The sequence below is a fragment of the Microtus oregoni genome, unplaced genomic scaffold (genome assembly GCF_018167655.1).
Source record: "Microtus oregoni isolate MIOR12 unplaced genomic scaffold, Mior012 000053F_ref0000044, whole genome shotgun sequence".
NCBI lineage: Eukaryota > Metazoa > Chordata > Mammalia > Rodentia > Cricetidae > Microtus > Microtus oregoni.
In genome coordinates this window covers 13,431,892-13,456,554 of record NW_024543829.1, presented here as the reverse complement: position 1 = coordinate 13,456,554, position 24,663 = coordinate 13,431,892, and the positions used below count along the sequence as shown (strand labels likewise).

At 37.6% G+C, this 24,663-nt stretch overlaps 1 pseudogene; it reads left to right on the top strand.

Moving 5' to 3' along the window:
* Positions 1 to 1,257: 1,257 nt before the first annotated feature.
* The window catches only part of LOC121437603, a 33,870-nt pseudogene continuing 10,464 nt past the window's right edge, over positions 1,258 to 24,663 (top strand).

The following is a 24,663-nucleotide window of genomic DNA, read 5'->3' as shown; positions in this document are numbered from 1 at the left end:
GAGGTCATGGCCTACCAGCAAAGTTTCAGCATATCTACCCTAGGCCACAGATCAATGGTGTCTCCCTGATTCTTTCATTTTCCTAGCATTCAATTCTGTCTTCTCTACACACCTAAGTTATACCATATCAACAGGCCACAGCACTTTCTTTATTCATTAACAAAGAAAAGTAACAAACAGACAGAAGTACCTCCCACACCAGGACTGACTAATTTATTTTAATGGCGTAGTTAGTAATCATAGGTTGTCAATCAAAAATGCCAAAGTACTAGCTAGAGGTTATTCCCTGTGTCAGAGAGGGAAGTCCGAGAAGATAAACAAGTTCTGCAGAGTCCTGATAGCTTGGTTGTTCCTAGAAATGAATGACAAGATCTTATGGCTAACCACAACACAGACCTTGGTTTTGATGTGTAAAGATATCAACTGGGCAGGGAGGGTCCTTGATGTTGGAAATGTAAGCATATTTTGAGCTTGAATGCAGAGCCCATTTGCCCATTGTACAGTTTTTTTGAATGTCATTATTTTTATAGACTGTTTCACTTAATTTTTTTCTTTTGATTAGTGATATCTGTACATATTGACAGTAGACATCTAGCAGCATTTTCTATTATTTATACAGTTAGCTTTTTTGATATCTTTTGTAGCTTTGTGCCATAGCTTTTGAATTCAGTCTACTGGAGGAATAAAGTAGTCAATATATTGGAACACTTAAAGGTAGCACAAGATATGTCAATACCTTTATAGGAAATCCTTGTCAAGTTTTAGCATCTTATCTTCTAATAATGTGGTTGCTTTGGCTCATATAGCCCAGGGCACATTTTTAAATCAATTTAACTGCACAGTATTATGTTTAGTTTTGGGATATATTTTAAAGCAGATGTCATGGTTTTAAATGATTCATGTATGACATACACATATGCAATGTGACCTTTACCAACCAGTATAGTTTTGAAGGCAAAAAGATTACTTGAATGTTCTCACAGGGATAGATCTTTATGACAGGAATGCTCAATTAATCATCCCAACAGACCCTGACCTTTAGCCTAATCTTATTAGTTTAAGGATAAGAGATCATATGCCACAAAGCAGGGTCAAAGTAGAAATACTGGACAGATGCAGGTTGTTGTGGTGCAGAATCATTGGTTGTTTCCATGAAACTCCCTCTAACTAATTGCATAAAAAGCTATGTCAGTTCAGTTCCTTCACAACTAATATCCTATTTTGAGCATCTGCAGAAGAGCAAAGGCAGGCACCACCATGGTAAAGTTTCTACTGCTGGCTTTGGCATTTGGTCTGACTCATGCTGAGGTAAATTCATTTGGTCTGTGAATAGGTTTAATGTTCTTCAATAGCTTACTTCTGTGGATGTGTTGTTTAATTCAGTTTGTCCATGCAAGTCCATATTCATAAAATGACCTTCCTAACTTTTACTCAGTTACCACTTTCCAGCCAGATTTCTCAAAGATGAAACAAATGAACTAAAAAAACAAAGGGTTGAATTTGCAGAACATAGGATACCAAAATACGAGTAGTTCCAAAAAGTCTTATGTTTAAAATGCTATGTAAATTGAGTTATCTTATTACCAGTTATTAATCTTCATCTCTAGAAGCATAATTTTGAACTAATAAACTATTATTGATGTATATTTTTAATTATTTTACATATTTCCAAAGATTGGGATCAGTGATGTTAGTATCGACTAACATTCCAATTGCATTTGTTGTTTGTCCAGCCTGAAGGAAAGTGGGTTACCGTTGCCATCGCTTCTGACAATGTGGACAGGATAGCAGAAGGAGGACCTATGAGAGTCTACTTTTGAGAAATTACTTGTAATGAGGATTGTAGTCAAATGGAAATGACGTTTTATGTCAAGTAAGCTAATTGTCAATGGTGTAACCTGAGCAGACCGTTTATGGTCCACATATTTTTATGTTGTTAAATTTACAGGAGAATGTTCAGTTTCTGATTATGAAACTGAAAATCTCATCTTCAGAAATGTGATTATGTTATTCCATGATGGGTTAGGTCTGGGCACCACATAAAAGTTAGAATCTGTCTCTAATTCTATGAGTGTTTTCTGAGAATCCTTGTGGCTAGAGGCCTGTGGTTGAATTTATGCCCTAATATTAGAATCATGAGACTCTAAGGACCTCACTTCTAGTAAGTCAAAAGGTAGGTGTGAGCATTTGGGTCAAAGTCAAATAATGTTATATTATTTAGTCATAGTGTCATAAAAAATTCTTCCACACACAGGTCAGAAAAATCTAATTTGCAAATCCAGGTCTGTTGTTTTAAATCTTTCTCTCTATATATTGTTTTATTTGTTAATGAATAAAGAATAAATACCTTTTCTTTGATAGGGCAGAGTAGAGCTAGGTGGAGGAAAACTAAGCTGACTGCTAGAAAAAAAGAAGTCAGAGTGAAAAAAGATGCCATGTAGCCACCAGTGGGGGAAGAAATAAGTTGCAAGTTGGAACCTTACCAGTAGGCTACAAGCTTTGTGGTAAAATATAAATTACTGAATGGGTTAATTCTACATGAAAAAGCTAGCTAGCAATATGCTTAAGTGATTGGCCAAGCAATGATTTAAATAATATTGTTTCTGTGTGATTATATTGGGTCTGAGCTACTGGGAGCATGTCTCTGATGCTCTAGTTCAAAAATTTTCTTTCTGACATTCAGATGACAATGTTCAATGAAAGAGTGCATAGGACTGTAAGAATTTAAAATACTTAGAACCATTAATTTGTTCTAGTCACAGTTGTAATTTTAGGTTAATCATAAAAACATTTAAAACAAATTCATAAAATATTGTGCACATATTATTGTTGGTCTAGAAAGGGAGAATTAATATACTGAAAATCATACTCAGTGAATAGAGAAATTTGGACAAGGAAGAAAATAGAGTCTTCATAGCACTTGGAAAAATGCCACAAATAAAGTAATTCATATGTATGATAATAAACAGAGTGGTATTTTCTAAACAAGAATTTTGAAAAGTAAGGTAAACAGAGATTTGTCTCCTCTAGCTCTGAATGCTGTTCATAGATATTGAAGTATCTCAAGTTCTTTAAAACCTGAAGATATTTAATATGAATTCACAAGATAAATACAATAAACCATGATTCTTCTGTTTGATTTTCAGTGCGAATAACCAATGTTCACGGACCAAAGTCACTGCGTATAAGCAGGAAGATGGCAACTACAGAACCCAGTGTAAGTATGGGATCTGGACACTTCCTCTATGAACAAAAGCATTGTGGGTGTGCACATACATGTTGACACCTCAGCCACGCATAGGTACATGGACCTAGAACAATTTTGGTTACTGGGAAAGTTATCAATTCTTCCACCCAACTGAGATATTCTAACAAAATGTCTCCAAATAGTTTCCTGCATGAAAATTTGTTTCTAGATAATATTCGGTGTTCTTTCTTTCATACAGTATCTCTGATTGTTATTGGACAGGCCTGCCACTTCCTAATAGGTCTCTCAGTGGCCTCAAACTTCTTTGCAAACTTCATGATTCAGGCTATCAAGTACTTATATTATAGACATTATCTATCATCCTGGATTCATATAGAGTTTAAATTAACAGTGCTATTTTAAAGTTTCCTTTTCATATATTTTGTAAAAATCATAACATTCAGATCGTTGGATGATAAAATTCACTTTTGAAAAGTTAGGGGAGAAGCTGTTTAAGAATTTCAAACTGACTACCTCAGTTTGAAAAACAATTGCTAAAATAATAGTAACACTATTCAACTGAATTATACACATCATAAATTTTTGTTTATTTTAAATGAAGAGAAGGTACATTCTTCTGGCCAAAAAAAAAAAATGCTTACATGGATATGAAAATCAGTCACATAATAGAAAATGACCAAATACTTAAATCCATTTATTTTTCTGTGGACCATTTTATCATTCAATCAGTGTCTGTAAGTGGAAATATCACACACACACACACACACACATTCATGCACACACAACAGAAAGAGAGAAAGATAGTGAGAGAGACAAAGAGAGAGAAAGAAGGCATATGCACACAAAAACATACATAGAAAGATTAACTCACAAACAATATGAATGTCTGGTAAACTTAAAATATTCATTTTTACATTTTACATCTATAATCTTACAATAAGAAAACTGTTTTGCACATTTCTAATGAGTACAGTCTCTTTTTGCATATGCAGCCATTTGCTCACCAGATCTTATTATGGTATGACACCAAAGTTAACTTTTAGGAAATTGACAAGTGGCCTTTTGGATCTGGTTGAAATGGGAAGGAATAACCAAAAGAGTGATTCCACAGATCTTGACACAAAGAATTCAGAAAAAAAAAGGAAAGTGTATGTACCTAGGATGCACTATCCGTTTAAAGAGTGGAAATGATTGGTCACCACATTATGATGGGATATGTAAAATGAATGACTACAAGAATACCTTTGCCCACATGTGTCATGAGATAGTGAATCAGAGATGACCGCTAGAGTCAGGGTCAATATTAATGTTTTGTCAACAGGTGATGTCAAACAAGGTAGAAAAACGAAAGACACTGAGTTTTGAAATGTGTCTTTATTGCAGTTGAAGGTGATCATGTATTTAAACCTGTGTTTGCAACAGAAGACAACATAGTCCTTGCTGGTGATAATGTGGATAGAGCTGACCGGAGAACAAAATTGATTTTTGTTCTTGGTAAGAATGATAGTGGGTTCTCTGAAACATTAATGAAAGTATAACCCTGTAAATGAGAAATAAGACAGATTTGCCCACCAAATACAGTATCATGGTATTTCCAAACTCCTTTCCACTAAATGACAGTCTGTTTGTTTTGTGGAGTAACTTTTACATTATATTGCAATTCAAGTAGCATAGTCATTGAAGACTAGGGGTATTGGAAGAGTTTATTTTCATGTTTCCTTACTGGAAAGAATAGAGTAAATATTATTTTCCCAAAATTCAAACCATTTTAGATGTCATTTGATCAAGTGTGTACTAAATTAAAACACGAATTCTAAAGTATAGATTTGGGAGAAATATGAAGGTTCCATTGACAGGCTCATGACTTTTCAGTGTTATGTTTTTGAAAGTGGATAAGACTTTGATGAGTGAATTCTCTAGAGAAGGTGCTTTTTAAAATTTTTTGATGCATCATGAGACCCTGAGAAGTGATATCATACCAACATTTAAACTTTGTTTAAAGTGTCCATGGAACTTGTGAAAATTTTTATTGCCTGTATTGACTCACCAAGTGTAAATGAATTTGGAGCAGTTGGGATTTTTATTGTATATTGTGGTGGGATAATAAGGACACATTATAAATTCTCCATAATTCTACTGAACATGTCTCTGACATTGTCATTCATGCAATGTAGGAAAAGGTCAACCCTTGACTCCTGAGCAACATGAGAAACTTGAGGCATATGCTGAGGAACATAGCATACCACCAGAAAACATTCGAGAAGTTCTGGCTACAGGTAACCTCAATGAATATTTTTATCCATAGCATTTATATATATTTATACATATATATCACTGTATATTCATAAATACATGTATATTACACACTGAGTCTATCTATCTATCTATCTATCTATCTATCTATCTATCTATCTATCTACCTATCCATCAACAATGTATCTACCAATCTAATCAGTAAGATCCCTGAATCAGATTATATTTAGCCATATGATATCTTTCAGTTGTTATTTCCAGCAACAATCTTTGGGGAGCTGTTCTCATATTCATATTCATATGAGAACATTTATGTTCTTTTACAGATACTTGTCCTAAATAATGACCTTCTGCAGGTGAGTAGAAACAGGGGTCATGCCTAATCATCTTGATATTTGGTTGGATTTGTCCATATTACATAAACAATTAGAGATTACTATGTGACCAAAAGAAAAAAAATGAATGTAAAATCTAGACAGGTTATTATTTTTCTTTTAAAACTGAGGATCTTACTGTGACAAAATGAAGGATAGCATATTTTTAATTATAAAACAGTTTGAAGGATATTTATCTTACTCAGAATTGCTAAATTTTTCAATTTATATTCCATCAAGAAACTGTGTCATGATATTTGAAAAATATTAGTTATTTATAATTGTGGCATATGATTTATCACAGATAAGGTACTATCAGGTTTTTAGTATATTCCTTGAAATCTCTCAATATAAATTTTCATGTAAGGCTAAAAAATGTTATTATTTCCTGTCAATAGTGCTCCTATAGAATCCAAAGCGCAAGATATTGGTGATTTCTAGGAAAGGAACTGTTCATGTACAATTCCTTCTCTATACTCTATATTGTTATATTTAATTTTGTACTCATACATTCACAAGGGTGAAAACTTTCTCGTCTGGTCAACCATGTTTAATTTTTACTTTTATGTCTACACAGATGACAATAAGGTGAGAATTATGCATCATATCCTCTTAACCATGGAAACAGTATCACATTTCATCATTTCTTTCTAAATGAATTTTCTTCTTGCCTGTGAAGTCAGGATACAACATTCCAAATTTCTGACTTACCTTTTTTCTCTTCTTATGATCTATGAGCTGTTCTTTTTTTGAATGATTAAATAAAATGTTTCAAGAAGCAATAAGAACTTTGTGAAAAGAATCTCATTTAAAAAACACATAAACATGCACTAGCTAATTAAAATCACCACTCTGTTGTAACAAATGATATCTGTATTACTAAAACTTATTGTAATAATTGGAGACTTTACAATTACTGGAGAGTCATGGGCAAGAACTCTGCAGAAGTGAATGTGCTCTTATTTGCCTGAAATAGTTATTTGCAGATAAATGGTCATAATCCTTTAAAATATTTTACATAACAAACTCTTTATTTCTGCCTCCATGTTACACATTATTTTAAACAAAGGATGAAATATGTTTTCAATAGTTCATATGAGGAGATTATCTCTTGTTAATTGACTGGCTCCATATCTGGCAGAGGCAGGTGTATCTCTGGGAGTTCAAGGCTAGACTGGATCCAAGAACAGGCTCTAAAGCAACAGAAAAACCCTGCCTCGAAAAACAAAACAAAATCAAATAAACAGCAAAGCATAAATTACACAAAAGAGAAAAGAGAAGAAATGTTGGTTTGAAGATAGAAAATAAGAAGAAAAAAATGTAACCAAGAGGACAGCCTGGTCTATAAAAGTGAGTTCCAGGACAGCCAGGGCCATTACATGAAATTGCCTGAACACAAATCAGCAATTTCCCAACTCAAACAAGGATGTTTACAGGAAAGGCAACAGATATGCACATCAAAGAAAGTCCAGTGGAGCTGTAGGCACACCCTTCACACACTTTGAAACTTCTCTGTTGCAAGGTCACAGAGTTAGGAAAGGATCTTGATCTTGAACTTTCCTTAATAGTAAATCTCTGTGTGTATCACACTCAAACCAGAGGCCCTCAGAACTCATTGAAGCCAAAAGAGAGCTATGGAATAAGGGAGACAGATGGAGGGGGGAGGGACGATTCCCTCAAGAAAATGAAAGCAAATCCCTACACAAACCCTGGCACACAGTAAAATCAGTCCTATGAGGAAATTTGTAGCTCTAATTGCCCACTTGTTAAAAAGACTTCTAACTGGGTAGTAGTGGTGCACACCTTTAATTCCAGCACTCGGCCTGGTCTCCAAGAGCTAGTTCCAGTACTGACTTAATAACTAGAGAGAGGTGCGCCCACCCACTGAGATGGCAGGGCTGATCTAATTGGAGCTCACCAAGGCCAGCTGGACTGGGACTGAACGAGCATGTGATCAAACCAGACTCTCTGAATGTGACTGACAATGAGGGCTGACTGAGAAGCCAAGGACAATGGCACTGGGTTTTGATTCTACTGCATGTACTGGCTTTGTGGGAGCCTAGTCTGTTTGGATGCTCACCAGGAAGCTAGACCTGGATGGAGGGGGGAGGACCTTGGACTTCCCACAAGGCAGTGTACCCTGACTGCTCTTTGGACTGGAGCGGGGGAGGGGAGAGAGGGAGAGAAATGGGAGGAGGTGGAAATTTTTTATTAAAAAAAATAAATACACAGGAAAAACTAGAGAGAAACCCTGTCTTAAAAAATCATAATGAATAAACTATTACATAAATCAATAGATACATATGTAGATGGAAAAATAGGTGGATGGGTGGATGGGTAGATAGATAGATAGATGATAGATGATAGATAGATAGATAGTCCCACACCCCATCTTCTGTCTTCTGAAGGTACCAGGCACTCTCAGAGGGGTCACAGAGGAAGGCAGGCAGGCAGCAATTCGGGCAATGTATGTGTGTGATATCAAGCAAGCCTATATGCAGTGCCCTCTTCCTTTATGATAGGGCAATGGCACTATTTAATTGGGGTAGATCTCAAGATCACAAGAGCCCAAATATCTGCTATACTCCCTGTCATCAGAAGAGGGCACTAGATCTGGGGATCTAGTTTTTGTTTTTTGGAAATTCAAGAAATTCCATCTCTCCAGTTCTGATTCTTTCACTGTTCCTTCTGCATGCCTGCATTTAGTGAGAGAGTGGGCAGCATTTCTCCCTCTTTCTCTGTGTGTCTGTGTCTATCACATCCTGGGTAGCCAGAGGGCCTGCTACCTCTGTCTGAGATGTAGCTGGCATCCCTGGGGCTGGGGGAAAGGGAGAGAGTGGATCCCCTGGAGAGCCTTGGGCAGAGGCTCTGTGGATTCCCTGAAGGAGGCCTCACCCCCTCTGAGGAGCCCATGGAAGAGGGGGAAAGGGAAGGTCAACCATACAGTCCTGCCTGGCTTTTGCTTTCTTTTGTTTTGTTTTATTTTCAGATATAGCTTTGACCAGGTCTGAATCCAGGACAGACTCCAAAGCTAGAGAGAAACCATGTCTCAGAAAGCAAAAAAATAAATAAACTAATAAATGAATGGACAGATGGAGGGATAGAGAGAGAGAGAGAGAGAGAGAGAGAGAGAGAGAGAGATGATAGACAGCCAGCAGAGAAACAGAGAGGCAGAGAGATGATAAAACACCTCAGAGATCAGGGAGGCCAAGGCAGGCAGATCACTGTGGATTTAAGGCTACCTAGTTCTGCAGACTGATATTCAGGACAGGCAAAGCAACAGAGAGAAACCCTGTTATGAAAAAAAAAAAAAGTGTGTTTGGTGCATGCCTTTATTCCCAGCACTAGGAGGCAGGGGCAGAGGCAGCCAGATCTCTGTGAGTCTGAGGCCAGTCTTGTCTACAAAGTGAGTTCCAGGGCATACAAAGATAAACAGAAAAACCCTATGTCAAAAAACCACAAATAAACATGAAGGCAAAGGCGGAAGTCACAAACGATCCCACACCAGTTTGGAATTATGATTAATAGAATGGTTATTTATTTAAGGGGGAAAAACTTACACATCACCGTCCCAGACAACAGCCCTCTGTGCAATCAGGAAGGGAGCCTAGTCGCCGGAAGTGGAGCAGGAAGTAAGAGAGAGTGAGGAGGGAAGTGGCCGCTTCTTTAAAGAGAGAGACCACGCCCCAATGGGCTGGTATCTCAGCGGCTATTGGCTGGAGGAGTGGAAAAACCTCCCACAATACCTCCCCTTTTTGTTTAAGTAAGAGAGTTCTAAACCTACTATGAAATTATATACAATAAGTACAAATATCCTATTCTAACTAGCTTAGGTCTTGTATAATAAATAACTTGGCCAAGTCATGAGAGAAAAGTAACTACATTTATATAGTCTTCAACCTCATCGAAGATCTGAGAAGGGAAATAATGTTACCTGGGTAATTAGGAAGTTCAGTTAAACAACTTCCAAAACATGCAACAAATCACAGAGAGCTACCAACTTTGGCTAAGGCCTAACATAACTGACATACCATTTTCAAAGGCAAGCAACTTTTCAAAACTATCTTACCCTGTCTTGGCAGGATATGACAGTCCTGTTTTATCCATTGATGCACACTCTGTATCTCTATCAGTGGTTGAGGTATGAGCATTTCTTTGCCCAAAGGCCAGTTCTGCCAAAAAGAAAGGCTCCAGGTGGAGTGTCTTTGGTGCTCAACATTCTCTCGGGAATAGATGGGTGCTGCCAGGAGCAACTGTGTCTCACTATCACGAAACTCTGAGTTAGATTAAAGGCCATTTTCTACCGCTCTTTGAAGGGGTTGAAGATTATTTATCTATACTGAGTATAATCTCTATGTATCTAAAGAACCTGATTAGTCTAATTATAAATGACAAACTTAGAATACTATTGATCTATATAATTCTCAATACCTATCTAACTTAAAGACTAAGACAATAAACAACTGTGTAACAAATGAGGATAATGACCTCCAAATATAAACAATGTACAAATATACATTGCGATATGGTAAATATATATCAATATACAAACAATATATAGGTATCTTATTCAGAGGTAGAAATGTACACTGCAATATGGTAAATATATACAATATATATATATATATCAATACATAAAAAATGTTTTAAACAGAGGTAGAAACATGCATGCATACAGTAGTCAATATAATTTAACTTTGTATCAATATACAAGAATCGATACCAATATATTTGTCTAAAAACAGTAACTCACAATTACAAATCTATTATACCATCATCCCTCTTTTTTTTTCAAAATGATCCCTGAGCTTATAAAATTCCTCCCCCAACCTCCCAACCCCTAAATGATGTCCCTAAACCCAGGGGCAAACTGTACTGGGAGAGGAGACATCGTCCTCTAGAATTACTTCCAGCTGTCATGGGGGCGACGTTCTTTCTGGGGGATCCTGTGAAAGTAAAATGATGGTTAAATTTCAAGACCAATGTCTTTTAAAATTGCAAATAGTCTCTGAGTATTTTGTGGCGGTCTGGCCAGAATGTTGTACAAGATGTGCACCATTTTAGCAAACCAAGTTGGAACTGTCTTGTGCAGCTGGTATCCAAAGCAGGTCTTGTAGTAGCGCTATCAATATCATGGCGTCATATCAACCAGGTGGAGTTGTTGTTGTGAGGCCCCATCATCTTCCTGGAAACTTCAAATGTCACTTCAGGAAAAACTCATTGTTCATTGTGAAAAATTTAAACATTAATCATATTGACATATATATATATTCAATGAAAGGCATGAAAGATATATTCAATGAAAAGTATGATAGATATGAAAAAAAGCAAAGATGTTTTCTAAACTCATATTTCTTTTGTCCCATATCATGGCTCTTGACATGAGACAGAAACTCCAGAAACTCTGGGTTTTTTTCTTACCAAGAGGCTTGGAATTGGAGAGGGACTGAGCCATAGTCCAACTTCAAAACCAGCTTGATATATTTATAAATAAATGCACATTAATACATATTTAAATATAAGAGTAGAATAATTTTACTTACGAGACTTGTTTGATTTTCTTGTTGATTCTTATTGGGTTGATTTTCTTGTTGATTCTTATTGGGTTGTAAATAGTTTCCATCTGTCAGTATTCAAACATCCAGGGTCCCTTGAATTTTTTGAAGATGAGTGTTTTCCTTCAGAGGTAAGAAGAGAACCCTGCCCCCGTACTATATGTTTTTCTTACCGCCTGTATGAATATCATCATTGTGGATGAGCTGTCATTTCTCTTTTCCAAGAGGTTTCTCCTCTTTAAATCGAAACTTTATTAATTTTGATGGTATCCACAATTTTTCTTCCCCTGTGGAAAGAAGAGCAAAACCCCTTCCACAACGTAGCACATCTCCTGGCTTCCACTGAGAGGTCAGCACATCTTTGAAATACATCGGTTGATTTAGTTCAGCAGACTTTTCCATTATCCAATGTCTTTCTGCCGCTGTAGTTCCTTTCTCATTAGCGTTAAGAAAATTCAAGGTTAATAAAGCATTATGTAGTCTCTTCTGTCCCTTTCTGTTTGTTCAGCATGTCCTTTATAGTATGATTTGATCTTTCTATAACTGCCTGACCTGTAGAATTATTTGGTATACCTGTAATATGTTTTATATTATAATAATCAAAAAATGTTTCATTTTCTTAGATACATATGCTGGACCATTATCTGTCTTTATTTGTGCAGGTATACCCATGATGGCCATAACTTCCAATAGATGTGTGATTACTGAATCAGCCTTTTCTGACCTCAGGGCAGTAGCCCATTGAAAACCTGAATACGTGTCTATGGTGTGGTGTACATATTTTAATTTACCAAATTCCATAAAGTGGAACACATCCATCTGCCAGATTTCATTTCTCTTAGTACTCCCTGCAGGCAATGGTGTTTGATTATAGAAAGAACAAGTAGGACATCTCTTTATAATGTCCTTAGCTTGTTGCCATGTAATGGAAAATTCTTTCTTTAGGCCTTTGCTATTGACATGATGCTTTTTATGAAATTTTGAGGCCTGCAACATGCTTCCAATTAATAATTGATCAATCTCAGTGTTGCTTTGTGTTAGAGGATCAGGCAGATCTGTATGGGACCGGATGTGTGTTATGTACTTCAGAAAAAGCCTGTTCTTAATTATGTCTTGTACCTGGATAAACAATGAAGTCAACTCCGTGTCATCTGGTATAAATTCAGCAGTTTCAATATGCAAATAACTCTTTCTGCATATTGTGAATCTGTAACTATATTAAGAGGTTCTTTAAAATCCCTTAGCACCATAAGAATAGCATATAATTCTGCCTTCTAGACAGAATTATAAGGGCTTTGTTCCACCTTACTCAATTTATCCGACTTGTAACCTGCTTTCCCTGATTTATTTACATCAGTATAGAACGTATGGGCTCCAGTTATTGGAGCATCACGTACAATTCTAGGAAGAATCCCAGAAGTTCTCTTTATGAGGTTAAGTCTACCACTTTTGGGATAGTTGCTATTAATTTCTCCCAAAAAATTAGCACAAGCTCTTTGCCATGGTTCATTGTCTTCCTATAACTTTTTTATTTCCTCAGTAGTAAAAGGCACTATAATTTCTGCAGGGTCTATACCTGCTAGTTGATGAAGTCTCAGCTTACCTTTTATAATTAATTCAGAGACTTTTTCCACATAAGTTTTAAATTTTTTACTTGGTTTATTAGGAAAAATATCCACTCTAAAATAATATCTTCTCTGCATTAAAATACCTGTTGGAGAAATTCTGAAAGGCAATATGACTAGGATGCAGCTAAGATTTGGGTTCACCCTATCCACATGTGCCTCCTGTAATTTTTCCTCAATCATTGTCAGTTCCTTTTCTGCTTCAGCTGTCAGTTTTCTTGGACTATTCAAATCTTTATCATCATCTAAGGTTTTGTTTAAATGAACTATTAGATCAGGTGTTATCCCAACAGCTGGTCATAGACTGGAAATGTCTCCTAACATTCTTTGAAAGTCATTAAGAGTCTGTCACCGGTCTCTCCTAATTTGTGCCTTTTGTGTTTTAATTTTCTCTAATCCTATTCTGTAACTTAGGTAATTAATAGAATTTCCTCTTTGAATCTTTTCAGGGGCAATTTGTAATCCCCACCTAGGCAAGACTTTCTTTATTTCTTTCTAAAGTATCTTTCTTTGTTTGAACCAGACAACAAAGTATCATCCATGTAATGATAAATTATGGACTTGGGAAATTGCTTACGAATTATTTCCAATAGCTCACTTACAAAATATTGGCACAATGTGGGACTATTGAGCATCCCCTGTGGGAGGACAGTCCATTGATATCTCCTAGTAGGCTGAGAATTATTATAAGTAGGCACTGTGAAGGTGAATTTTTCTCTATCATTTTCTTGTAAAGGTATAGTGAAAAAAAAACAATCTTTCAAATCAGTAACTACAAGAGGCCATCCTTTTGGTAATAGAGAAGGCAAAGAAATTCCAGATTGTAGTGGGCCCATAGGTTGAACTACCTTGTTGACAGCTCTTAGATCTGTCACCATTCTCCATTTACCAGATTTCTTTTTTACACCAAACACAGGAGAATTCCAAGGGCTGGTTGATGCTTCAATATGGTGAGCATCTAGTTGCTCTTGCACCAGCTGTTCCAATGCCTGTAATTTATCTTTAGCTAGAGGCCACTGTTTGATCCATATGGCTTCTCAGCCATTTTAAAGGTAGGGCTGTTGGTACCACTAAAAGTTTGCTATTTGCTGTATGTTCTTGTACAGCCTGAATGGCTTGTGACCTTTATCCATAATACCTCATCATATCCTTCCCAGAATTATGAGTTCCTGGAAATACAGGAATGTTAATCTGGGTATTCCATTGCTGTAGCAGGTCACGGCCCCATAAATTTATGGCAATATTGGCTATATATGTCCTTAGTCTTCCTATTTGCCCTTCAGGTCCTATGCATTCAACCCATCTTGTGCTTTGTTTTACACGAGATAGGGTTTCAATTCCCAGGAACTGAATTTCTACCTCTTGAAGAGGCCTATTCGGATGCCAAGATTCTGGAGTAATGATACTTACATTGGCACCTGTGTCTAATAAGCCTTCAATAAAAGTGCCATTTATACAGACTCTTAGCTTTGGTCTTTGATTGTTAATAGAAGTCTGCCAAAATATACGTTTACTCTGTCCTACTGGGTTTTTTTTGACTCATCCTCCAGGCATAATTCATCATTTAGACCAGTATTACTTTTTACAGCAGAAATTGGAGCTTTTAATTTCCTTGGTGAGGCACGTTCTCCACTGTGACTGGGAATGACTGGGCCACTGTAGGCTTGGGGGTCTGCGAGAGGCCCGTCAAGGAGTTTCCCGATGGTATCGGGTTGCCTTGTCTGTCTGTTGTTGACCTGCATTCGTTGGGTCAATGTCAGCCTTTACCGTATCTCCTACATATACCTGAAGGCCAAGGTCTCCTATTTTTGTCATTCCCAGAGGAGATATTACTCCTAGAAATTCTTTGTCTGCAATCCCTTTTCAGATGTCCTAATTTACCACAATTAAAACAAGTTTGATGTCTCCTCATTGCTTTACAAATCGCTTCTCCTACCCAAGATTCATCATTATAGCTAAACGTCTCAACCATTCATCCATAGGTGCTGATCTAGACCTTAAAGGCCCAATTATCTTTTTGCAATCTATGTTTGCATTTTCAAAAGCTAGAGATTCAAGAAATATTCGTCTAGCTTCTGGGTCTGTTACCCCTATATTCAGAGCCTTAATTAATCTTTGCAAAAAGTCAATAAAGGGTTCTTTCTGTCCCTACCTAATCCTGATATATGATTCAACCCTTTTTGCTGGATCTTGTATCCTATTCCAAGCATTTAAAGCTGCTTGGTGACATAGACACAGTACTTCATTGTCATAAAGAGCTTAGACCTGTGGATCAGCATATTCTCCTGCACCAAGAATTTGATCTTGGGAAACCTCCACAACTTTTGCTCTTCCTTGCTGTTCCATATGTTTAGATTCTTCTCTGAAATAGATTCCAAACATCAAGGAAGGTCTGTCATCTAAAACTGCAGACACTAACTGATGGAAATCATGGGGGGTAGCTCTAGCATTAGAAGCCCAAGTCCTTATTTCCTTAACATATGCAGAGTGCAAGCCAAAATTAACAATTTCTTGCTTAATTTCTTTTAGATCATTCATTGCTATTGGCGTCCATCTAGCTTCTCTGACTCCCTTTGAGCCTTTAGAAGTTGACGCTTTGTCAGAATAAATTACAGAGTATGTCGCTAAAACCCTGGGTAAGCCAGTTCTAGTTCTAATAGCTGGTGGTGTCATTGTATCCTGTTCTTGTGCCTTCTTACTCTGTTCACCAGCTCCAATAATTTCTTCAATCATTTCAAGTCTTTTTATTATTGTCTCTTTTGAATCCTGAATCTCCTGACCTGAATGAGTTTCTAGTAAAGATTGTATGGTTCATAGGAGTGCCATCATCTTCCTAAATGTTAGAATATTCAAAAGAATACTGAAACCTAGTAACCAGTAAATTAAGTTATCCCCATAGTCATATAAACCTTGCATGATATAAACCATTGTATTAGTAAACAAAACAGTAAAATTTGTGTTAGAAACGAAAACTGCCATATTACCTATTATCCAGCAGGTGCCGCTGTTGCCAAGTCATGATGAAAAAGGGGTCCTGTTTCAGTGTCCGCCTAGTATTTGTTAAAAACTGGGAAATCCAAGTTGCTCAACAAAGTAAATGTAATTAAATCAATTCTGTAATGGATCCATAAACCCAGAATCCAGGGGTAGAGAAGAGTAACCCAGAAGCCGTGCATGCCTCCATGTGACAGAGTCACCCCGAGGGGTTGTAGCTTTCGGCAACTGGCAACCACGTGCTTTGGTTCGCGACACTTAAGAGCTGCGCTTGCAAGAGAGATTTAAAAACGACTCAGAAAAGAGCAAACCACGTGGGCAGAGACTATGCGGGTCTGTGGAGTTTAAATCCACGTGGGGAGGCAAACAATAGGGTGCGTGGGGACTTGAAGTCAATCTGAGGTGTCTAAAGGGAAAATATAAAGAACTGCAGCAAGAAAAGCCACTGCGTGATAATTCATATTAAACTGCTGGCTCCACACACAAGGCACAGGCCGCAAGGCACAGGCTGCGGCTGAGGGAGGGAGGGCTCGCGCCAAGCCAAACTGGGGGCAGGCAGCCGAGCAGGGAAAGGAGGGGTCCTAAAACTAAACATTCAGGTGCCAGATGATGAAGGTGTAAATCACAAACAATCCCACACCAGTTTGGAATTATGATTAATAGGGTGGTATTTATTTAAAGGGGAAGAAACTTACAGATCACCGTCCCAGACAACAGCCCTCTGTGCAATCAGGAAGGGAGTCTAGTCACCAGAAGTGGAGCAGGAAGCAAAGAGAGAGCAAGGAGCGAAGTGGCTGCTTTTTCAAAGAGAGAGACCATATCCCAATGGGCTGGTATCTCAGTGGCTATTGGCTGGAGGAGCGGAAGGACCTCCTGCAACAGCGCTACAAACTTCCAAAGGAGGGAATCTCTCATTAACTGCTATCTAAAATGCATCATTTAAGTGGGAAATTGGAGATGTAACATGGGGGTAGATTTGATCATATACATGTAAACATGATACCCCCTAGCATCAGCTGACTCCATGTTTTTGATGCTACTCCTCCTGGCTTTAGGTAAGAGGAAACCATTGTCATTAGGAGAAAACTGTTATAAGGGAGAACAATCCTATACAAATTGTCTCAAGGTGTAAGCAGCAAAGCAGTCCCTTGAAGACATGAAACAGAGAATGACACTTGGAGAGTATTACATTTTCTTTTCATAGTAAACCAGGGGTGGTGGTCAGATGTGGAGAGCATTTGCACTTAAAGTTCACAGTGTGGAGGCTTACTCCAGAAGGTTGAAATCCATCCTTGGGTGAAGTTTAGTGTTGCTAAGGCTTTCTGATAAGAATTCCTTCAAACCATGATTTGGGTTACATTTAGAAATACAGCAGCGGGCAGAGATTGTCAGTGGAACTGATCCCAGACCACATTAAGGCAGTGAATTCTCCACACCCCATTCATTATGAGCTGTGGATATCTGCAGCAGATGGGTAGGCAGAAGAGGAGGCACGGAGTTAGTGGCACAAGAATTTTCAGTGTATGAAATATTGTCACTTTATTGTAAAATATCAAAGTTCAAAAATTTATGGTTGCTTTGGGAAGAGTTTCTGTGGGCATCCTGATAGAAGTGGTTAGAGCACAGTTTTGGCAATAATTGTAAGAAGTATTATATATTTTATGAGAAATACATTAGTGTAAATCACCATTTTCAAAAGTGAAACATGAATCACTACCCAAAGAATTGGACTTTGGAGCAAGAAATTCTGATTTAATATCACTATTGATACTGTGTATGTAAATGCCATTTCTCAGAAGCATAAATCTCTGAGTATAAAATATTAGTGTAAGCAGTATAATATATATATATTTCAAGCTGTGCTAGTTTCATTAATCATATATTTTAAGAATTTTAAGCTTATTTTTATGAGGTATTGCATCCCATGTGGCATTGATATGCATGCCTAATTTATGGCTTGGCAAGTGAATTATCCCAGACTCTTTTATGTTCTTTTTTTTTAAAAATATTTATTTATTTATTTTGTATACAATATCCTTTGTGCGTGTATGCCTGATCGCTAGAAGAGGGCACCAGACCTCATTACAGATGGTTGTGAGCCACCATGTGGTTGCTGGGAATTGAACTCAGGACCTTTGGAAGAGCAGGCAATGCTCTTAACCACTGAGCCATCTCTCCAGCCCCCTCTTTTATGTTCTTGATGTATTGATTTTCAGTTGTAAGAGATCATTTTAGATTGTCTGTCTTTACTCACAGTGATTTATCCTCAGAATCCCACAGACTATGGAGCAAGCTGATGCCACCTAGGAGCACTTCCTGTGGGCTATAAATAGTGCTGTTAACTGGAATTCTCTGCCCAAATAGGAAAGCATATTTAGCAAGTTGAGAGGAATAACTTCCATCCAGGATCTAATTAGTTGTTGAATCGGTGCCATACAATGTATTTTCATTACAATATGTATACACATAATCTTGTCGCACATTGTATTTTTATAACTAGACAATGAAGCATAATGTCAAAGAAAGAGACCAAAGACTCCTGGGTGTTCCCAAGATGCATTCCTCTGCAATCCACAACATGCACTGCTCTCCTTCTTTATCCTTAATATTTCTGTTCACATCTCCAACCTATTTTTTAATTGTCTCTATATATTTCTTATTAGTTTCTTGTATGGAATCAATAACAGGGCTGTTTTCACACCAGGTTCTTGAAATATACAATTCTCACTCCAACCTGACTCCATTATGGCTAAGGCCTGATTCATGCTATTATCACGCAATGATTGTCAGCTGCTTGCTTATGCGAGGACCTATGGGCAGTGGCCACCTGGCAATCCGGGGTTGGCGGCCTGTGCCTTTTTAAGGGCTGGGAGAGGTTTGCCCGGGGAGAGAGAGAAAGAGAATGAGAGAGAGAGAGAGAGAGAGAGAGAGAGAGAGAGAGAGAGAAGTCCTGAATAAACTGCTAGCAAGAAGCGTTCCGGTGTTGCGTATTCCTTGCTGGTCGAGGCAGGCGTGACAATCCTGTGCTATGAATTGTTTGAATAAAGTTCCTTGTATCAGAATAAATGCTGTTCTGAGGATAAAAAAATACTCAAAATTCATCTCAGCGTTTGCTCATTCGGAGGATGAGTGCTTGGTCAATGCAGATAAATCCAAAACAAACTCTCCAGTGATGTTTACTTATTGGTGATGAAGGAGGAATTGGCAGACAGAGTTTTAAGTCACTTGTGGTTAAACATGTCATGCTCAGCTTTGGGGGAAGCAATAATCACTGGGCATTTTACCTGCCAATCAGAATGTTTTAGCACACAGTTTTAGGGCCAAATTGATGATGTTCAATGAGTATGTAGACTCTAGCTTGTATAGAATCTATTGTTATGGATTTGTGCCAAGTATGTTTTGTTAAAACAGTAGCTGGGTGATTTCTGAATTGGGATAAGAAAAAAACATTTTCTCAACACAAATTATTCAAATTGTATTCATCCTATTTTTTTCTAATGAGGAAGTTTTATTGGTGTTTATTAACCAATAGTATCTTGCACAGATGGAATTTCAGTTTTAAGATGGTGATAAATGATAGATGTGATGCTAGGAGCTTTTGAGGAAGACTGTATTCTTTGTAGGTATAGTGAGAGGTTTTTGGTCTCCTAAGAAGCTATCAGCAACCCAAAGCTCTTTAAACCTTGAAGGTTTGATAAGGGCAATTGAAAGGCTGTGAACAAAGTTTAACACTATTCCGTTTAAGCAAGGAGGGATTAATTAAATTCAGTTCACAAATCTTCAACTGCTATATCTAGGCTTCATTGTGGCTAGACAAAGTATATAACAGGAAAAGCGCTGTTTCTTATTATGGAAGGGAGTAGAAATGAGAAGTGAGTTAGCTAAGACTGACCACATGTAGCATATGACTAACCACTGTAGGACAGGAGGTCCAGGCAATCACAGGGGTCAGTGCATATGTACATACACATGTGTACATACACATGTACACATATAGGTGAATATACACATGTTTCTTACTCACTGGGATTTGGCAGTGGTTTCTTTGTTGGTTTGTTTTTTGTTATTGTTTTAGGGCAGATACATTATGCTTTACTATTCATTTCTTCCTAGTTCACCATTATCTTCTAAGAGTCAAGCCCTGTCAAACATTGCAGAATGCTCCACCACTAAAGGGATTTAAAATAGAAAAAGAAAAGTCTAGAGAAGACTAATTATAAAGACCATTATATATTTAGGCAATGTTGTTTATTTAAAAGTCGGCATACAGAAAGAAATTTTTAAAATTTCTAATCCCTCTGCTTGTTAGACTGAGCAATGAGAATTGTTAGTTTGAAGCCAATCTGGACTACAGAGTTAAACCTTGTCTCAAAAATAAACAACAAAAACAAAACATCCCAATTACATTGAATTACAATATTGTTTCAAGACTGAGTGAGTTAAAATTTAAGTAAAATTCTAAGTGAATAAACTTTCATGAAATATTTATTAATAGGTTTTTATTCACAACATTTTAAGCAAATCAATAACATTAAAAATTTTAATCCAAAATATTGTATATGTATTGTTTTTAATATTGCTGTATTTGTGTATCTGCTAGCACTCCAGCATCTTATTCTTGTCTTCCATACTTGTGATATAATGTTCTCAGCAAAGATGAACAGACATGGTGACAATAATAACTTTGATAACCATCTCATCCCAGAGAAAGTACTGTATAAAGCATGTTCATATGAGGTTATTTTAAATTCAAGAAAAGGAAACATATGAGAATAAAATTCTAGAAAAATACATGTACTGCTATTCTGAAATAAAATAATTGTAGGAAAATGATGTATGCATATTCATATATGTATTAAATTTTAGCATAAATTTGATATAATCTATATAAGAAAATACCAATATTTAACACTTAATAAAAGTATGAGATGATAATGACAGGAAACACTACCAAAATTCTTTTAAGCATTATTTGCATGTATTAAAATTGCCATGGAATAGTCAGATCAAAGACGTAGTCCAGACTCTTGAATATTAATTTATTTCATATATTTTATCCCCATTATTTTTTTTACCTCTACTTTCAGTGATGTATAATCAAAACTCTTTTCAAATATTTCCAAGATCGAGGCACAGAGATATGTAACTTTAAACCCAACACCCCAGAAGCAAAGGCTGGTTGGTCTCTGTGAATTCAAGTCTGGCCTGATCTACAAAGTGAGTTCCAGACCAGCCAGGTATACATTCTGTTCATCTGTTCCAAAGTATCCTTTGAAAAAAAATGTTTTTGAAAGTATTTACTTCCCATCTCCATGTAAATGTTTAGTAATAAAGAATCATTTTAGTCTAACTCCATTTAAATTTAAGTGACATGGCCTAAATACACCCCTTAGTTCATTATGTAATAGACTGGCTTCCCCCTAAATCTACACCCAAACTACCTGTGATAGTTAATGACTATCTTCAACTTTACTAATTTAGAAGTATTTAAGAGGTAAATAGCACATTATAAATATATTATGAAGGAAATTTCTGTAGAGGAGACAACTATGATGACAGTTAGTTCCATCCTATAGGTGGGGGCTCTGGATAGAATAAAGGAATAAAAAGAGACAATTTGCCTTAATGAGTACTCTATTTGTTCTCTTTGTTTGGTTTAGTTTGTTTTTTTGTTTGTTTTTGTTTTTCGAGACAGGGTTTCTCTGTATAGCTTTTGTGCCCGTCTTGGAACAAGCTGTTGTAGATCACATTGGCTTCGAACTCACAGAGATCCGCCTGCCTCTGCCTCCCAAATGCTGGGATTAAAGGTGTGCACCACCACTGCCTGGCTCACTATCTTTGTTCTTGCCCTCTGGAATTTAAGCTGACTTGCCACAGATGCATTTGCCATGATGGGCTGAAACCTATGACTTCATTTGGCAGAATAAATATGTCATCTTTAAAATTGTTCCTGTTGGGTGCTCAGCTTCATGGATGAACCGGCTCATGGAAAATTGGTACCAGAGGAGTGGGTACATTGTTGTAACTAAACATTGTAATGTGGTTAACTCTTCATATCTAGTTTATAAAAATAATATAGAAGAACTTGGAGATGTACTTTAGAGAAGACATGGAATGGCTTAATGGGTAATTCTTATTAACTCTTAATTCTTATTAATTCTTAACTCAGAAGATTGGAATAACTACAGAAATTGGAAGAGCAAATAGTATCGTCAAAAAGCTTCAGACGACAGTGATGGCTATTAGCATCTGGACTAGAGGTCATTTGCATTACATTGCAAGGGGTCAACAAAAACTGTTCATTTCCTAAAACATCATTGGGCGACAAGTGGAAAGTCTGTAGAGATGAGGTTGCCTGAGCATTGGGAGCCATAGCAATAAATGGTCCTTGTGCTGGAGATGGAGAAACAGTGTTCACTATAGTCCATGTAGGGAATTCAGCTTGCTTTGGTTTAGTCCAAAATTCCCATCCTGGAACTTTGGAAGGTGTAGAGGTTTGAGAGAAAATGCCTCCCAAAGGGAGTGGCACTGTTAGGAGGTGTGGCCTTGTTGGGCTAAGTGTGTCACTTTTGGGGATAGGCTTTGAGGTCTCTTTCTCACACTTCACTCAATGTGACAGTCAGTCCCCCGGTCTAATCCCATTTGAATGGGTCTAAACCGGTTTGATCCAGTTTGAACTGGTTTGATCCGATTTGAACCGGTCAAAACCGGTTTGATCCAGTCTGATCCAGTTTGATCCGGCTTGAATGGGTCTAAACGGGTGATCCATTTTGAACCTATCTTAACTGGTTTGAACTGGCCTAAACTAGTTTGAACCGGCCTGAACTGGTCTAATCCGGTTTGAGGTGGTCTAATACGCTTTGATCCAGTTTGCACCAGTTCGATCTGGTCTAAACCGGTTCAAACCAGTTTGATCCACTTTGAACTGGTTTGAACCAGTCTAATCTGGTTTGAACCGGTCTAAACTGGTTTGATCTGGTTTGAACTAGTTTGTTCAGGTTTGACCGGTCTAAACTGGTTTGGTTTGGTCAGAGCCAGTTTGAACTGGTTTGAACTGGTCCAAGCTGGTTTGATCAGGTTTGAACCAGTTTGATCCGTTCTGTTCCAGTTCGATCCGGTTTGAACCGGTCTAAACGGGTTTGATCCAGTTTGAGCTGGTCTAAACCGGTTTGATCCAGTTTGAGCTGGTCTAAACCGGTTTGATCTGGCCTGAACCGATCTAATCCGGTTTGAGCTGGTCTAATCCGCTTTGAACTAGTTTGATCTGGTCTGAACCGTTTTGATCCGATCTGAACCGTTTTGATCTGGTCTAAACACATTTGATCCAGTATGAACCGGTTTGATCCAATGTAAACTTGTTTGAGGCAGTCTAAACCGGTTTGATCTGGTCTCAACTGGTTTGAACCGGTCTAAACCAGTTTGATCTGGTCGAAACCACTTTTATCTGGTGTGAGCTTTGGTTGACTGCTGTCACATGTGTTGTAATAGGAGCAGCGGGGCTGCATCCCCAGCACCCTGGCAGCCTGGTTAATTTATGCCCCAAAATAACAACACACAAACTGTATTCTTTTAAACACTGCTTGGCCCATTCTGCTTGGCCCATTAGCTCTAGCCCTTACTGGCTAATTCTGATATCCCGATCAACCCATCTCTAATAAACTGTGTAGCTCTGGTCTTACTGGGAAAGATTCAGCATGTCTGACCTGGTGGCTAGCTTCATCGTGTGCGTCTGCCCGGGAGAGCGGAGCATGGTGTCTCTGCTCCAGAGAGCAGAGCTGTCGAGTCTGAGCTCACTTCCTCTTCCTCCCAGCATTCTGTTCTGTTTACTCCACCCACCTATGTTCTAACCTATGAGGGCCAAGCAGTTTCTTTATTGCTTAACCAATGAAATCAACAGATTGATATATGACACTCCCACATCACTTCCCCTTTTTCTGTTTAAACAAGAAAAGGAAGGCTTTAACTTTAACATAGCAAAATTACATATAACAAAACAGTTATCAAGTAAAAATTACAATAATCTTTACCATAACTAAGGAAAACTATGACTATAACTAACTATTCTTAACTCCATCAAAGACTCCAGAAAGATACAATATTACCTAAGCAAACAAAAAGTAAGCAACTTTTAAAACTCTAGAAATGACAGAGACATCTTGCTGCCTGTACAGTCACCCAAAGTTCCTCTGTACTGTTGGGGCATCCATCTTTGGCCTACAAGCCCATAGTTTCCAGCAGACATTTCCACAAAGCAGGAAATTTCAAAGGCAGTCACTATCTGCTTGTCCTGAAGAATGTCTTGCAGACTCTTTCATGAATCAGGAACCCTGAAAGACCATCTCACCTTTAGGCAAGTTTAGCAGTCCTCTCTCTGCGGGTTCTCTGTGTCCAGTTTATGCAATAGTCCAGGCAAGAACAGTTTCTTGCCCAAATGGCTATCAAACTCCATAAGGATCCTCTTCGATGCCCATCTTCTTCTTGAAGTAGATTGGTGCTGCCAGGAGCAGAGTGTCTCATTGTCATGAAAAGTCCTCAGTTATTAAAACATTTAAAATGCCATATTCTATAATTACAACATTTCCCTCTTCCTTCTTCCTTCCAAATCCTCCCATTTACCTCTCCCTATTCTCTTTCAAATTCATGACCTCTTTTCT